This window comes from Hemicordylus capensis, chromosome 1, assembly GCF_027244095.1.
Source record: "Hemicordylus capensis ecotype Gifberg chromosome 1, rHemCap1.1.pri, whole genome shotgun sequence".
In the NCBI taxonomy this organism is placed as follows: domain Eukaryota; kingdom Metazoa; phylum Chordata; class Lepidosauria; order Squamata; family Cordylidae; genus Hemicordylus; species Hemicordylus capensis.
Genome location: NC_069657.1, coordinates 14,488,100 through 14,505,960, shown reverse-complemented (window position 1 = coordinate 14,505,960; position 17,861 = coordinate 14,488,100). Strand labels below are relative to the sequence as shown.

Sequence of the window (17,861 nt, the reverse complement as noted above, 5' to 3'; positions counted from 1 at the left end):
TTTGCTCCAACTATCCTAATGACCACTAGGGGCACTGTGAGTAGAGGTAGTTAGTGAGGGTCTCCTTACCTGTCCCTGCTTTGCTTCTACTCTATGACCCCTGCCTTGACTCCTCCTGAATCCTGTAGTGATTCAGTCCTCTTCCTTTCCCAATTCCTCCTAGAGAGAAGATGGAAACGTCTCTCTCTCTCCCTACCTATCCATTATGTAGCCTTTAGACAGGGCTAGGTCTTTCCTATCTCAAATGTACTTTACCAATAAATCAATTTAGTTTAGGCTCTACTGTGATCTCCATGTGTGTTCCTTAAATAGTTGCAACAACTAAACTCTACACTCTGTAACTGGAGTGGGAGCTTCCTTGGCGCTTTGCTAAATAATCACAAACTGCAACACCAACCTACCAGGATTGGGCTAATTGCCTGGAGTTTCCAGAAATTGGCATCAAACTCTGGAGATTTTTTGAAAGCAATCCTGGGAAGTCTTAATGGCTCGAGAAGCAGCATGGGGTAGTGGCTAGAGTGCTGGACTAGGACTGGAGAGACCCGAGTTCAACTCTCTGTTCATGAAACTCACTGGGTGACACTCTGTCAGTCTAATTCACAGGGTTACTGTGTGAGGATACTGCTCTGGGCTTCTTGGAGGAAAACTGGGGGCGGGGGGTGGGGAATGGGGGTGGGGTGGGGTGGGGTGGGGAGAGAAGAGAAGAGAACCTCCAGGGTATAGCTTCATTCAGAACTGGCAACTGTACCCAATGCATATAGAGGAGGAGAGCTGGTCTTGTGGTAGTAAGCATGAATTGTCCCCTTTGCTAAGCAGGGTCTGCCCTGGTTAACATTTGAATGGGAGACAACATGTGTGAGCACTGTAAGATAGGGGATGGGGCTGCTCTGGGAAGGGCATCTGCATGCCTGCATGCAGAAGGTTCCAGGTTTCTTTCCTGGCATCTCCGGGTAGGGCTTGGAAAGTCTCCTGCCTGCAGCCTTGGAGAAGCTGCTGCCAGTCTGTGTAGACAATGCTGAGCTAGATGGACCAATGGCCTGCCGCCTGAGTGACTCGGAATAAAGCAGCTTCCTATGCATATGCTGTTTGTAGTGTAGTGTCTCGTAACAGGGACCGGCTTTAAAGACGGATTCCTGTTCCAAACCCTACTGACCTAGCTCCCCCTGGCGTCCATAGGCTGAGGCGGCAGTCTCTGTGCTTGCTCACGCACGTAGTCTGCCTCTTGCTGCCAAAGGGGGCCAAGGACTCCTTGAAACTATATGCACACTTCCGGAACCCAAACGCGCGTGCCGGTGTAATAGCATTCTCTCATACCTGACGCCTCCTCCTTTCCTGTGGGGTTTTCTGATACACTAGCTTGTCATTTTCCTCTGCGGACATGTGATGCAGAGAATTAGGACACGGCACCATAGAGATGGGGTGGGGGTGGGGAAGAACGCCTCTTCCCCTTGTTACTCTCCTGTGCCCCTCACATGGTGGTGGAGGATCGGTGGTGCCTCGCACATGGTGGTGGTGCAAGCATGAATTGTCCCTTTGGCTAAGCAGGATGCACCCTGGTTTGCATTTGAATGGCAGACTACATGTGTGAGCACTGTAAGATTCCCCTTAGGGCAGGGATTCTCAAACTTGGGTCCTCAGGTGTTATTGGACTTCAACTCCCATAATCCCCAGCCTCAGTGGCCTTTGGTTGGGGATTATGGGAGTTGAAGTCCAATAACACCTGAGGACCCAAGTTTGAGAATCACTGCCTTAGGGGATGGGGCTGCTCTGGGAAAAGTATCTCTATGCTCGCATGCAGAAGGTTGCAAGTTCCCTGCCAGGCATCTCCAGATAGGGCTGAGAGAGAGCCTGCTTGTAATCTTGGAGAAGCCCGCTGTCTGTGTAAACTATACTGAGTTAGATGGACCAATGGTCTGGCTCGGTAGAAGGCAGCTTCCTATGATCCAATAGCGACCGGAAGTCATAATAACATTTATGTTTTCGATCTCTAAGGGTGTGATGGCGACTCTTGGAACAATGCTGGGGAGCCGCGCCCCTAGTGCTCTCTCGACCAATCAAAGGTTGATTTGGCCGGCGCCGACGTCCAGCCCTTAGCCAGCCAATGGGGTAGGTGCGGGGCGGGGTCGAGGTGGCCGCTGGAGCAAGCAGGGAAGCGCACGGTCCTTCCGCTTTCAACGCTTGCGCGAGGTACACGCGTCTTTGTGGGAGCTCGGCGTAGAGGGTTTAGTTTGCACGTCTTTACTTTTTAGTTCGTGTGAATAGTTGTCCTTTTGGGTCAGGGTGTGTGTTTGCCTGTCTGTTTGCGGGTGCTTTCTACAGGCTCCCCCACTTCCCTATTTGTAAATTTTATTTTATTTTTTTAATGGCAATTCATTAAAACGAGTGATAAGTTTATTTTTATTTACTTAAGATTAAAAAACCCTAAAGACATAACTTTCTACGCAGAAATAAATTAGGTTTAGGGAATTGCATGAATCTCAGGGCCAATGTACACTTTGAAAATAAACAAAAACAAGTCTTCTAAAAATGACTTATTTTCAACGTTACTTTTGCACCGCTCGAATAGCGTCAGAAGTTTCACCGCGTGGCGCTAGCCGGTGAACATGAAGAGACCCCTGAGAATGTTAAGTGTATGCCTGCTGGAAATAAGTGTGAGTGAATCAAACACGTGTGTTGTACACGTGCGTTCATCAGGGAGTCTGTTATACTGGATGTCAAACTCTGCCTCCTTGCTGTGTACTGTACTGAATGATCTCTATGTGTTGGTGCTTCTGTGTGATGAAAGCAGAAATCTGTTTTGCTTTGTTGACACTAGTGAAGGGAACTGTAATTGGTGTTGGCTCCATATGTTCAGTGTCTATCATTGTGACAAACATGTGCTTTTATGAATTTTTAACTCTCTTTTAGACTGTATTGCAGAGTGTGCCATGTGTGAATGTTTGTAATGTGAGAGAAACCTGTAGGAAAAAAGTAGAATTTGTCTTTTAGTCAGAGTAGGGTTTTCTGTTTGCACGGAAGGCTAACCAAAATACAGATCAGTTTCAGCTCCACATGCCAAAGCATCCTTGGTATGTCTGCATGAGTGTGTGTGTGTGTGTGTGTGTGTGAGAGAGAGAGAGAGTCTCTTTGTTCCAGGAAGAATGGGAGTCTGTGTATCTCAGAACTTTATTTCTATTAGAACATGTAAAATTCATAGTTGGTCTACGGGAGCGGGAGCGAATCCAAAAACAACAATAGTCCTTGATTGATTTTAAGTGCCGTCAAGTCAGTGTCGACTCTTAGCGACCACATAGATAGACTCTCTCCAGGATGATCTGTTTTCAACTTGGCCTTTAAGGTCTCTCAGTGGTGCATTCATTGTTGCTGTAATCGAGTCCATCCACCTTTGCTGCTGGTCGTCCTCTTCTTCTCTTATTAGGACCAGGTAGCAGACTACTTATTTGTATCTTAATTTTCCATCCAAAATTTGGGTCCTCAAGGCTCAATAGCAAAACATCAAAAAGATCAGTAAACACAGAAGTTCAGTAGAGAGCAATTTATTATTTAGCATATTTGTATACTGCCCAAAACTCATGTCTCTGGTTGGTTTACAATAATGTAAGCAATACCTAAGAGAATTAAAAGTCGTATATCAAAGTAATGACACTTTAGTTGGCCCTAATGAAGAAGGTATTGCCCTGCTGCAAGGGTTCTCAAATCTGAGTCTCCAGATGTTGGAATACAAATCCCATCACCCCCAGTCACAATGGCATTTGGCTGTTGTGGCAGGGGGTGATGGAAGCTGTAGTCCAATGTCTGGAGGTCCAAACTGGAGACCCCCTGCCTTCCTGTGACTTTTGGATTGTTATGAGCTCGTGTGTTTCTGTGAACACTCGCTGGAGAATGTGCACTTCTGTCAGTGTGCACTTACGTGTGTCTTTCTTCATATTGGGCTTCTGCACACTTCAACAAAATATTTTTTTTTAAAAGGTGTTTCCAATAATATTTTGAAAATATGTTGTTGTTTTTAAAAAAGGTTCTGTTTTAGTGATGTCAGCTGCCCAGAGTGTTTTCCCCGGAGTTGGAAAAGATGGGAATGGGATATATATTTTCTGATCAACAAATAAACTCAGGCGGCCTACCAAGAAAGGGGGGTGAGGGGAAGAGGATGGGGCTTGGGTGTGGAGGATCTGTGGGGGTTTAGAAGGGTAAGCACAGGTGTCAGGTGAATTTTGCTTTTATCTATCATATATTTATACTGCCTGATATGTACAAAATCTAAAACACTATTTAAAAATCAACACAAATTTAACCACATGAAACAATAAAAACTGTAGCATAAAACAGAAACACAACAACAGTAGCATAAAGCAATTATTAAAACAAATTATTAAAATTAATAATTAAAAGCCTGCGAGAACAGGAGAGTCTTGAGGTTCTTCCTGAAAACAAACAGAGAAAGAGATGCTCTTATTTCATTAGGGAGCATATTCCAAAGCCCCGGAGCAGCCACAGAGAAAGCCTGGTCCTGGGTTGCCACCAAATGAGCTGGTGGCATCCGTAACCAGATCTCTCCAGAAGATTCTAACAGGTGGCAGGGATTATGACAAAGGAGGCACTCTCTCAAATAGCCTGAACCCAAGCCGTTAAGGGTTTTAAAGGTAACTAGTGGGCCCGGGCGCAGAGCATCTGTGCCTCTAGTGCGGCCGGGCCCACCGCTGCCTGCGCTGCGGCCGCTGCCGCGGCCGGGCCGGAGGGTGCCGCGGCCGGGCCGGAGGGTGCCGCCGCCGGGCCCGCCGCCGCGGCCGGGCCCAAGGGTGCCGCCGCGGCCGGGCCCGGCCAGGCCCGCCGCCTTGCCTCCGCGGCTGGGCCCGGCCAGGCCCGCCGCCTCGACTCCGCGGCCGGGCCCGCCTGGCTCCCTGGCCATGGCTGCCGCCGTTCTCCTGGGTGCGCCAGGACCAATCAGGTGCCCCCGCAGCCCAGCCAATCAGCTGGGCTGCCGGGACGCATTTCTCCTGTGCACACCCAGGAGAAAAATATATATAGATAACCAGCACTTTGTATTTCACCCAGAAACACTGGCAGCCTGTACAGTTCTTTTAAAAACCGGTGTCCCTTTGAGTTGTCCCAGAGACGAATCTGGCTGCCGCATTCTGTACCAATTGTAGTTTTCCGACTACATACAAAGGCAGCCTCACATAGAGTGCATTACAGTATTCAAATCTTTCCTCCTCCTCCTCCTCCTTTTTTTTTTTTTTTGGTAGTTGAAACTGGGAGCTGTGAGGATCTCCACTTGTGTTTCAAGAGCAAACTGGCCTCTCCTGATTGTGGTCCTTGCTCCCAGCACGGGGTTGGCCCAGGCACGGCACTGATCAGACCCTCAGTCGGACCAAAACCAGGTTGAGAGTGGGCTTTAGGTCTGGTTCCAGAGTAGGCAGACAGCAATCCAAGAGACAGGAAGAGAGGTCTGGGTTGGAGCCAGACAGATAGATCACTGCGGGGCACGGGGTGAGAGGGAGAGACAAAGTGAGGCGTAGGAGTTATAGCTACTCTTGGCAGTTTTGCTCAGACTGAAGCACCAAGCCTGAAGCAACAGTTCTACAGGATCATGCTGCGAAGCAGCCAAGACCACATCAGTAACTCTCTAGGAGAGCGGCTCTGGTAGTGCAGGGAGTGAGGAAGCGAGGCCGGACTGCCAGGGATTGTGGTTCAACCCCACCACCCCACCCATGCCTTATATCCTTGCCAGATTACAATTTCCATCATCCCCAGCCACAATGGCTGCAGACCGAGGTTGCTGGGAGATGTAGTCCAACAACATCTGGGGGCCCAGGGTTGGGTACCCCTGACTCGCATATTCTATGACTTGAAGATACAGAATGGACAGCAAGTGCTGAGGATCACTCAGTTCTTGATATCTTAAAGGAGCTGCTTTTACAGCAGAAAACCGTGGAACAAAACGGCAAGTTGGAAAAGCAGCTCCTGCAATTTGGGGATACCGAGGTTAAAATCTTGGCTTATTCCTGTGGGTTTGGAGATGGCACTTGGCTGAACAGTGAACTTAGCAGTGCGTCTTGCAGAGGTCTCATAAGGGCAGCTGACACCAGTGTGTTTACATGCTCTTCACATTAAAAATATAAAAATCTGTTAATGATTAAGAATATATGTGGTGCTATCTCTCCCGCAAACTCATCGGCTGGATCTATTGCTTCCTAATTGTTTCAAAGTCTGCTCTTATGGCCAAAATCATGCCTATTTTTGGCTTGCATGATGGTACATATCTCATGTGTTTATGAAGGCCGGTGGTAAATGCTTTGTAATAATTTAGCAGTCAGCACACTGGCAAAATTACAAGGCTATAAATCCAACGTGGGACCAGCAAATTGCTTGCTTATGGATAAGAGCGAGCGAGAGAAGTCCTGTGTGTTTGTCTGGCCTTGGCATCCTTGGGGAACATGGTAATGTTCTGAATAATATGGAAAAGGCTTAGAAAGCACTTTCTTCTACATGATCCCCACTGCACGTTAAGGTCATCTGAGGACGTCCGTCTCCAGTTACTATTGGTTTGTCTGGTGGCAACTCAGAGGTGGGCCTTCTCTGTAGCTACCCCGGGGCTGTGCAGTGCACTCCCGGCAGAAATCCATAATCTGAATTCATTGTTGGCCTTCAGGAAAGCCCTTAAAACCTATCTGTTTGGCCTGGCCTTCCAGAGTTTTTAATTTGTTGTAAATTGTTTTTAACTGCTGTAAGTGTTTTGCCTGGTTCTCCAAGGTTTTTAACTGTTTAAATATTTTAACTGTAAATTAGTTTTATGCTGTTTTTATAATTTTAATTGATTTTAATTGTTTTTATTTTGATGTAAACCTCCCTAAGCCTTTTTTGGGAGGGCAGTATATACATCAAAGAAAGAAAGAAAGACCGTCTGACCATGGGCTGCTGATTTGCTGCTACGACAGGAGCCACATGTACACAAAATGAAGCATTAGTATTCTTTCCTTTTAGGATCAGAAAGAAAGCGAGTGGACTCTGAAGATGCAGAGTTTTGCTTAATTGTGCATATCCCTGTTAACGACGAACAGGGCAAAAGTTCCAGCAGATGTGGCAGGGAGGGGTAAGTATTTCATTAATTTTATTTATTATTACATTTTAAACTTGCCCTTCCTTGAAGGAGCTCAGGATGGTATCTGTGGTCATCTTGATGGAGAGGAGAGCTGGTCTTGTGGTAGCAAGCATGACTTGTCCCCATAGCTAAGCAGGGTCTGCCCTGGTTGCATATGAATGGGAGACTTGATGTGTGAGCACTGGAAGAGATTCCACTCAGGGGGATGGAGCTGCTGCTCTGGGAAGAGCAGAAGGTTCAGAGTTCTCTCCCTGGCTTCTCCAAGATAGGGCTGAGAGAGATTCCTGCCTGCAAGCTTGGAGAAGCCACTGCCAGTCTGTGAAGACAATACTGAGCTAGATAGACCAATGGTCTGACTCAGTATATGGCAGTTTCCTATGTTCCTGTGTCCACCCCCTTCTCAGTAACCCTGCAAAATAAGTTAGAGAGTCAGTGACCTGATTCAGAGAATAATCTAAACCAGGCATTGTCAGTCTTGGGTCCCCAGATGGATTACAGCTCTTATAATCCCCAGCCATAATGGCCTTTTGCCACTGTGGTGGGGTTGGAGTGATGCGAGTTGTACTCCAATAATGTCTGGGGGCCCAAGGTTGAGAACTCCTGACCTAAACTACAGTGGCAAACATAAGAACAGCCCTGCTGGGTCAGGCCCAAGAATGCCCATCTAGTCCAACATCCTGTTTCCCACAGTGGCCCACCAGATGCCTTTGGGGAGCCCACAGGCAAGAGGTGAGGGCATCCCCTCTCTCCTACTACTACTCCCCCGCAACTGGTATTTAGAGACATCCTTCCTCTGAGCCTGGAGGTAGCCTATAGCTACCAAGACTAGTAGCCATTAGTAGACCTGTCCTCCATAAATTTGTCTAAGCCCCTTATAAAACTATCCAAGATGGTGGCCATCACCACATCTTGTAGATGTGGTGGCTGTTAAGCATGTGTGTGGGTCTGTGTATATATATATGTGTGTGTATGTACACACACACACACACACACACACACACACACACACACACACATATACAGGTGAAACTCGGAAAATTAGAATATCGTGCAAAGGTCCATTAATTTCAGTAATGCAAATTAAAAGGTGAAACTGATATATGAGACAGACGCATTACATGCAAAGCGAGATAAGTCAAGCCTTAATTTGTTATAATTATGATGATCATGGCGTACAGCTCATGAAAACCCCGAATCCACAATCCCAGAAAATTAGAATATTACATGGAACCAAGAAGACAAGGATTGAAGAATAGAACAATATCAGACCTCTGAAAAGTATAAGCATGCATATGTATTCAGTACTTGGTTTGGGCCCCTTTTGCAGCAATTACTGCCTCAATGCGGCGTGGCATGGATGCTATCAGCCTGTGGCACTGATGAGGTATTATGGAAGACCAGGATGCTTCATTAGCGGCCTTCAGCTCTTCTGCATTGTTTGGTCTCATGTCTCTCATCCTTCTCTCGGCAATGCCCCATAGATTCTCTATGGGGTCAGGTCAGGCAAGTTTGCTGGCCAATCAAGCATAGTACACTGTATACTTTTCAGAGGTCCGATATTGATCATCACAATTATAACAAATTAAAGCTTGACTTATCTCGCTTTGCATGTAATGCGTCTGTCTCATATATCAGTTTCACCTTTTAATTTGCATTACTGAAATTAATGGACTTTTGCACGATATTCTAATTTTCCGAGTTTCACCTGTACATACAAATACACACACATACTGCTTTTCAACAACAAAAAAAGTTCACAAAGGGATGAGAAAATGGGACTCATAGTCTAAAAAGAAGCACAAGTGAGACACCAGCAATGGTTGCTGGAGGAACAATTTGTTGGGTTGAATGGGGACAGTTGCTAAATCTGCCCTCTCCCCCACCTAAATATGAGAGAAAGGTGCCTCTGCCCAAGCAAATCTTGGATCTGGTTTAGATTACAGGAGATCCTCTTTATTCACGGAGGTTCTGTTCCCAGCTATTTTCACGGATAATAAACCTGTGAATAAAGGGACCGTAACCCTATGGGGTTAGCCACCTAATGGCACAGTGGGGAAATGACTTGACTAGCAAGCCAGAGGTTGCCGGTTTGAATCCCTGCTGGTATGTTTCCCAGAAACACCTATACTGGGCAGCAGTGATATAGGAAGATGCTGAAAGGCATCATTTCATACTGCACAGGAAGAAGCAATGTTAAATCCCTCCTGTATTCTCCCAAAGACAACCACAGAGCTCTGTGGTCACCGGGAGTTGAAATCTACTTGATGGCACACTTTATCTTTAACCCTATGGGGGTTGGGGGATTAGGTCTCCCTCCAAGCACACTGAAGTGTGCTAAGAATCATAATAAAAGCAGAGGGGGTGCAGAAATAAGCACAGCACCTTGCTCTCCAGCAGTGCCCCCCCAAACTTCTGTATCCTTTGATTTTTGTCCCCACCCCCAAGGATTTTATGTTTGCCATAAGAGGGTGTTTGTTTTGCAGAAAAGTGCCACAAAATGGTTCAGCACTACAAAATGGTGGCGGGAAATGATGTCAGAAGTCATTTCTGGGCACCTAAGAACTGTGGTTTGGTGAAAATAACCCTATTTCCCCCCCAAACAAGAAACTGGGTCCCTATGACCCAACTGCAGATATGTGGGATAACAGGGTCCACATGAGCTGCGATGAGTCTGAGGCTTACATGCTACCCTCTCCTTTTGTTTGCGAGGAAGAATATTGTACAGTTTCAATTTTGGTTTCAGAAAAACTGCAATCTCCTGTTAACGTCTGACGTTTCTCTCCTGCGCACACAGAGGATGGGGCTGTGCAGATACTAGTGAATAGGTCTGATTCCAAATAGCTTAGGGTTGCCCTATCCTGGCTTGCCAAATCTGAGTGCCTAGTTTGCATATTATGTAAATTGGCTTGGAAATATTTTTTGAGCAGAATAGTGACTGCACGTTTTGCTCCATAACTCTGCTTCTACATGGGCTAGAGCTTAGCTCTTTTTAAAAAATGAAAGCTGAAATCCAGGTGAATCTAGGTGGGCTAAGCAATCGGGGCGAGATGCTTAAGATCCGGGTGAAACCCGGAATTTTGGGGGGCATGGCAACTCTAATAATAGCTAGGGTCCCGGGGGCAGTGAATACCTCGGTCACAATGGTGCCACTCAGTACACACCTTTACTGCCCCCCATATTAAACAGATGGCTTTCACTCATTCCTATGGTGCGATCTCCTAAGCTTAGGGACTTTGCTGTTGGAGCAAAAACTGTCTACCACTGTGAGACTGATTGGCCTGGCCCTGCCTATTGAGGGGGTGGAATCCCACGTGGGGCACAGTGGGCAAAATCCAGAGCAACATACCTCATGCGGGAGGAGGTTGCACCAGTTAGTTGTGCTAAGTCTGGAGTGTGTGTTCCAGGCTAGTGTTGCACAACCTCAAGACCGCTTGCAGTTGTGCAAGTACGGTAGAGCTGCACAACTTCAGCCCCCCAGCTGTTGTTCGAGTACAACTCCCATAGTCCCCAGCCACAGTGGCCAGTAGTCAGGGATGATGGGAGTTGTAGTCCAATGACGGCTGGAGGGCTGAAGTTGTGCAGCTCTGAACTACGGCATGCCTCCTTTGTTTTAATGGGAACTTTTGTATGAGAGCACGAGAGTGCAATTCTGCAGGTCACGGTGTTTAGCACAGCTAAGCCATCCCCTTGGGCTACAGCAACAGTGCTCATTCTCTGTCTGGTTCCTTGCTCTGCCTGTTGGCTGGCGTGTCTCAGGGCACAGAGATCACTACATGTGAGCATTGCCTATTGCAAGGTCTTAGGACGGGGTTTCCCAACCGGTGGTATTCTGGATGTTGTTAAACTAGGAACATAGGAAGCAGCCTTCTACTGAGTCAGACCTTTGGTCCATCTAGTTCAGTATTGTCTACACAGACTGGTAGCGGCTTCTCCAAGGTTGCAGGCAGGAGTCTCTCTCAGCCCTATCTTGGAGATGCCAAGAAACTTGGAACCTAAGTGCTCTTCCCAGAGCGGCTCCATCCCCTGAGGGGAATATCTTACAGTGCTCACACTTCTGGTCTCCCATTCAAATGCAACCAGGGCGGATCCTGCTTAGCTAAGGGGACAAGCCATGCTTGCTACCACACAACCAGCTCTCCTCTCTACAACTCCTATCACCTCCGGCTAGAATTTATTGCTGCTGAGGATGACGGGAGTTGCAGTACAGCAACATCTGGAGTACAAGTGGTTGGGAACCCCTGCCTTAGGGGATGGGGACGTATCTCAGTGGTAGAGCATCTGCATTGCATGAAAAAGGTCCCGAGTTCAATCCCTGGTGTCCAATGTTCTCTCTGATTTTTTTTCATTTGAGTGCGGAATGAGTTTTCTTCTGGGCGGCAGTATCAAGGCAGTGTGTGTGCACGTGCATTCAGAGTGGGGCCTTCCCGATTCAACCTGAGCGGGGTCTAAAATGAACTGAGTGGACCTCAAAAAATGTCTGAGTGCACACAAGTGCCGACTGCTGGTGTCTCTAGGTGGGCATGGGGGAGACTCCTGCCTGAAAGCTTGGAGAGCTGCTGCCAGTCAGCGCCCTAAACAATACTGAGCTAAATGGACCAATGGTCCGACTCAGTATAAGGCAGCTTCCTGTTTGGTGGTACTCTGGTAGAGTGCATTCCTTTGAACCAAATCTTGTTATAGCTTAGAATTGCTCCTGCTTTCAAGGAAGTTTGATCACTTAGTGCCATCAAGTGGCCCAGTTAAGTCATAACATGCTCTTCTGGTTTGGGGTAAATGTGGTCAATTTAAAACAATGCCTTGCATTTTACATAGCAAGTTTAGAGTGTTCAAAGTGGGTCACATGCATTTCCATGTCATCTTGAGGGCAAACCTTTTGAGGCAGGCCTCTATGATTAGCCCATGTTACAGATTTGGGTTCCGGGACTGAGAGAGATGGGCTTGCTGAAGGCCACCCTGTGGGTTCAGATGGCTTGGATGAGATTTGATGTCTTGATTTGTGTCTCAGTCACTTCGTCACTGGGCTAACAGTTGCCATTGCACAATTTTTGCGTGTGCATCATAGAAGGCTACTTCTGTGCTAGGGAATTAGAAAAGGGATTGAAACTAAAACTGCCAGTATAGTAATGCCCCTATATAAATCTGTGGTGCAACGACACTTGGAATACTGTGTACAATTCTGGTCATTGTACCAGAATTGATAGTGTAGAGCTAGAAAAGGTACAGAAAAAGACAACCAAAATGATCAAAATTATGCAGATCAAGTGTGTGGATGTGTGGATCAAGTGGATAGAGAAGTTTCTCTCCCTCTCTCATAATATTAGAAGCTAGAGTCATCTTTTGATGCTGAATGTTGGATGTTTCAGGACTGATGAAAGGAAGTACTTCTTTACACAATATGTAGTTAAACTATGGAATTTTCTGCCACTGGATGTAGTAATGGCAGCTAGTCTTGATGGTTTTAAAAAGGGATTAGACAAATTTATTTATTTTATTGTTAAAATTATATACTACCTTTCATTTAAAAAAAAAAAACCCAAGGTGGTTTACAAAAACTTAAAACAATATAAGACAAAAATTACACAATAACAATATTAAAATGGAATATAAAACGACAAATCTAATTGAAAGTTTAAAAAACATGCACAGTATAACCATAAAATACAGAGCAGCATCAACAAAAAACCACTCTTCTAAAAGCCCAGGTAAAAAGCCAAGTTTTCACTTGCTTTCTAAAAACTGTGATGGAGACTGAGGAGCGAATCGCCACTGGGAGAGCATTCCAGAGTCTGGGGGCAGCAACAGAGAAGACTCTGTCCCGTATGCACGACAGCCGGACCCCTCATTGTTGGCACATGGAGCTGAGCCCCTTCTGATGACCTCATCGGGTGGGCAGCAACCCTTGGGAGCAGGTGGTCCCTCAGGTATCCAGGGCCCAAACCGTTAAGAGCTTTAAAGGTCAAAACCAGCACCTTGAATTGGATCTGGAAACAAACTGGTAGCCAGTGCAGCTCTTTCAAAATGGGTGTGATATGATCCCAGCGGGCAACTCCAGATAAAATCCTAGCTGCCGCATTTTGCACTAGCTGCAGTTTTTGAATATTCTTGAGGGGCAGCCCCACAGAGAGCATGTTGCAATAATCCAGCTATGATGTGATGAAGGTGTGGGTAACAGTGGCCAGATCTGCCTTCTCGAGAAAGGGACACAGCTGGCGCACCAGCCGAAGCCATGCAAAGGCACCCCTGGCCACCGCCTCCACCTGAGCTTCCAAAAGCAGAGCTGGTTCCAGCAATACCCCCAAGATGTGCACCTGCTCTTTCAAACTACTCCAAAGCAATGCTTCCCACCCGCATACGCAAGAGGCGGTTCAGAAGGATACCATGGTCGATGGTATCGAATGCCGCTGAGAGTTCCAGCAAAACCAACAGGGACGCATTCCCCCTGTCTGGCTCCTGGCATAAGTCATCCACTAGAGCAACCAAGTCAGTTTCGGTCCCATATCCAGAACAGAAGCCAGATTGAATGGTGACTAGATAATCTGTATCATCCAAAACTCTCTGCAGCTGAGACGCCACCACACACTTTATCATCTTGCCCAAAAAGGGAAGGTTAGAAACAGGTCTATAGTTGGAGGGATCGGATGAGGGCTTTTTCAGTAATGGACTTACCATCACCTCTTTGAGGCATGGTGGTATCTTGCCCTCCCTTAATGAAGCATTGATTATAGCCTCCAACCATCTGCCTGTACCCTCCCTGGCACATTTTATTAGCCATGAAGGGTGATGTTCAAGAGCGCGCAATGTTGCCTACACACTGCACACAATCTTGTCCACACCCTCAGGCTGCGCTAACTGAAAAGAATCCAACACAATAGGACCAGATGGTACCCAAGGCAGTTCTGCTGGTTCTGTCAAAACCTTGGAGTCCATATCAACATGAATGTGAGCTACTGCATCTGCAAAGTGACATAAAAACTGATCACAACAGGCTGTAGATAGTTCCACCCCCATTACCTGTGGGAAGTGTGGAGCAATCTTTTGCTTCACAAAGCAACTCTGCTGGTCTGCACTGAGCAGATGCAATGGAGGTAGAGAAAAAGCGTTTCTTCGCCATCCCCACCGCCATGGAGTAGTCCCTAAAATGGACTCCAGCCCGTGTTCAGTCAGATTCACCATGATTCTTCCTCCAGCATTGTTCCAGCCTTCGTCCGAGTTGTTTCATTGCCCTAAGCTCTGAGGGAAAACCAAGGAGCAGGATAGGCTCCACCAAGCCAGAAAGGGCATTTAGGAGTGACCGTGTCAATAGCCTGGGCTGTCTCCACATTCCAGAGATTCTCCAGGGTCTTGACAGAGTTTCCAGCTCTGGACAGTGGAAACTCCCTGATGACTGTCTGTAAACTGAGTGGATCCCTAAGCCTCTGGGGACAGACCATTCTAATTGGTCCACCATTCCTGCAGAGGGTAGATGGAGCAGTCAAACTGAACCACACCAGATGATGAACTATCCAGGACAAGGGAATTATCTCACGTTCTCTGCCTCCAGATCATTTGTTCTCTGGTCAGCAAAAACCAGATCCAGAGTATGTCCTGCCACATGGGAAGGGCCAGATACCAACTGAGATAGGCCTATGGAGGCTCTGAAATCCTGAGCCGCTCCTACAAGGGGGCCTCAGCGTGGACATTGAAGTCCCCCAAGACAATAAGAAAATTCATCCAAGATAAGACTATCAGTGCCTACTAGCTTTGATAGCAGTACATTTCTATCAGGGTCAAAGGGGACATGTCCTTGAACAGCAGGTGCTGGGGAACACCAAAGGGAGTGGTGGTTGCCCACTTTCCCCCACTTTCAGGCTTCCCTGTGTGTGACGTAGGCGGCGCGCGTGCGCACGGCGGCGCCAGGCGCGTGGGCACCGCGACGCGCGCATGCGTGTTTGCTTTAAAGCTGCTTCCGGGCAACGATGGGGGCCAGGGCGGCAGGGAGGAACGCTGCGGCCCCTAAAACTTGGATTTAAATCGCAGCGCCGGAGGGGGAAGCGCGGCGGGAGGGGTAAGTTCTACCCCCCCACCCTTAAAGGTGGACACCCCCGCAGTGCCGGTCCGGACCGATGCACACCTCTAAAGCCATCCAGGTTGTTGGCTGTCACCCCATCCTGTGGCAGAGAGTTCCACAAGTGGATCACGCGTTGTGTGAAAAAGTACTTCTGTTTGTTGGTCCTAGACCTCCTGGCAATCAATTTCATGGAGTGACCCCTGGTTCTAGTGTTGTGTGAGAGGGAAAAGAATCTCTCTCTCTCCACTTTTGCCATGCCATGCATGATTTTATAGACCTCTATCATGTCTCCCAGCAGTCGTCTTTTTTCTAAACTAAAAAGCCCCAGGTGTTGTAGTCTTGCCTCGTAAGAAAGGTGCTCTAGGCCCCTGATCATCTTGGTTGCCCTCTTCTGTACCTTCTCCAGTTCAACAATGTCCTTTTTAAGATGTGGTGACCAGAATTGTACGCAGTACTCCCAAGTGTGGTCGCACCATAGTTTTGTATAAGGGCACTATAATGTTAGCCGTTTTATTTTCAATCTCCTTTCTAATGATCCCTAGCATGGAATTTGCCTTTTTCACAGCTGCCGCACATTGAGTCGACACTTTCAACGAGCTGTCCACCACAACCCCAAGATCCCTCTCCTGGTCCGTCACCGACAGCTCGGATCCCATCAGCATATACTTGAAGTTGGGGTTTTTCGTCCCAATGTGCATCACTTTACACTTGCTAACATTGAACCGCATTTGCCATTTTGTCGCCCACTCCCCCAGTTTGGAGAGATCCTTTTGGAGCTGCTCACAATCCGTTTGGGATTTCACTACCCGGAAGAGTTTGGTATCATCTGCAAATTTGGCCACATCGCTGCTTACCCCTGCTTCTAGATCATTTATGAATAAATTAAAAAGCACCGGTCCCAGTACAGATCCCTCGGGGACCCCACTTCTTACTTCCCCTCCATTGTGAAAACTCTCCATTGATACCTACTCTCTGTTTTCTGTCTTTCAACCAGTTAGCAATCCACACATGTACTTGTCCCTTTATCCCATGACAGCTAAGTTTCCTCAGGAGTCTTTGATGAGGAACTTTGTCAAAAGCTTTTTGGAAGTCCAGGTAGACTATGTCAACTGGATCACCTTGATCCACACACTCGTTGACACTCTCAAAGAAGTCCAAAAGGTTGGTGAGGCAAGATTTCCCTTTGCGGAAGCCATGCTGGCTCACTCCCAGCAGGGCCTGTTCTTCTAGGTGCTTTACAATTTTATTCTTGAGGATGCTTTCCATCAATTTGCCTGGAACGGATGTTAGGCTAACTGGCCTGTAATTTCCTGGATCGCCCCTGGATCCCTTTTTGAAAATCGGTGTTACATTTGCTACTCTCCAGCCCTCTGGTACAGAGCCCGATTTCAGGGATAAGTTAAATATTTTAGCAAGGAGGTCAGCAATTTCACATTTGAGTTCTTTGAGGACTCTTGGATGGATGCCATCCGGCCCTGGTGATTTGTTAGCTTTCAGTTTTTCCAGACAGTTTAGAACATCATCCCTTGTCACTTCTATCTGACTCAGCTCTCTAGCCTCCATCCCTAAAAAGCCTGGTTCAGGAGCAGGTATATGCTCAGTATCCTCTGCTGTGAAGACAGATGCAAAGAACTCATTCAGCTTCTCTGCAACCTCCATATCCTCCTCAATAATCCCTTTCACTCCCTCATTGTCTAATGGCCCAACTGCCTCCCTGGCAGGTTTCCTGCTTCTGATGTACTTAAAGAAGTTTTTGTTATTCCCCTTGATACTTTTGGCTAAATGTTCCTCAAACTCTCTTTTTGTCTCCCTTATTGTCACCTTGCATTTCTTTTGCCAGAGTTTGTGTTCCTTTCTGTTCTCTTCGTTCGGACAGGCCTTCCAATTTCGGAAGGAAGTCTTCTTCCCTTTTATGGCTTCCTTGACGGTACCCGTTAGCCATGCTGGCATCCTCCTGGACTTAGTGGTACCTTTCCTCCTTTTGGGTATACAATCTAACTGGGCTTCTAGTATTGTGGTTTTGAGTGAAGTGACTCTCCTGATTTCCCCCCTCAGCTTTCTTTTCGCCATACTCCTCATTTTGGAGAAGTTTCCTCTTCTGAAATTCAAAATGTCTGTGTTAGACATCCTTGGTGATTCTCTCCCCGCATGTATGCTGAAATTGATGGCACTGTGGTCACTGTTCCCTAAAGGGTCGATGACACTGACATCACGCACCAGGTCCTGGGTGTCACTCAGAATTAGATCCAAGGTCGCCTTCTCTCTGGTCGGTTCCATGACCAACTGTTCTAGGGCACAGTCATTTAGTGTATCTAGAAATTTGACCTCTTTGTCCTGACTTGAATGTGAATTTACCCAGTCTATGTGTGGGTAGTTGAAATCACCCATAATTACAGCCCTGCCTCTCCTTGACGCCTCCCTGATTTCCTCCTGCAACTCCCGGTCACTGTCGGCATTTTGATCCGGAGGGCGATAGCACGTCCCCAGTAGCACGTTTCCTTTCCGGCCTTGTATAGTCACCCACAGGGTTTCTGTGGAGGACTCCAGTCCACTGAGGTTTTCCAGCTTGTTAGATTCTATCCCTTCTTTAACATACAGTGCTACCCCTCCTCCAAGGCGCCCCTCCCTGTCCTTTCTATAGAGTTTATACCCAGGGATAACAGTGTCCCACCGGTTCTCACTGTTCCACCATGTTTCTGTTATGCCCACTATATC

The 17,861-nt window shown here is 47.1% G+C and overlaps 1 protein-coding gene across 3 annotated transcripts in view; it reads left to right on the top strand.

Annotated features, from left to right (window-relative positions):
- The first annotated feature begins 2,059 nt into the window (after positions 1-2,059).
- The window catches only part of WDR89 (WD repeat domain 89), a 52,890-nt gene continuing 37,088 nt past the window's right edge, over positions 2,060-17,861 (top strand). Inside the window, exons 1-3 of one of the 3 annotated variants that reach the window (XM_053287445.1) lie at positions 2,176-2,187; positions 2,567-2,651; positions 6,982-7,090. The gene's annotated coding sequence lies outside the window, so the exon portion shown is untranslated. Of the gene's footprint in view, positions 2,188-2,566; positions 2,652-6,981; positions 7,091-17,861 lie in introns of all 3 variants that reach the window. The other 2 variants (XM_053287444.1, XM_053287447.1) reach the window with 2 other exon arrangements.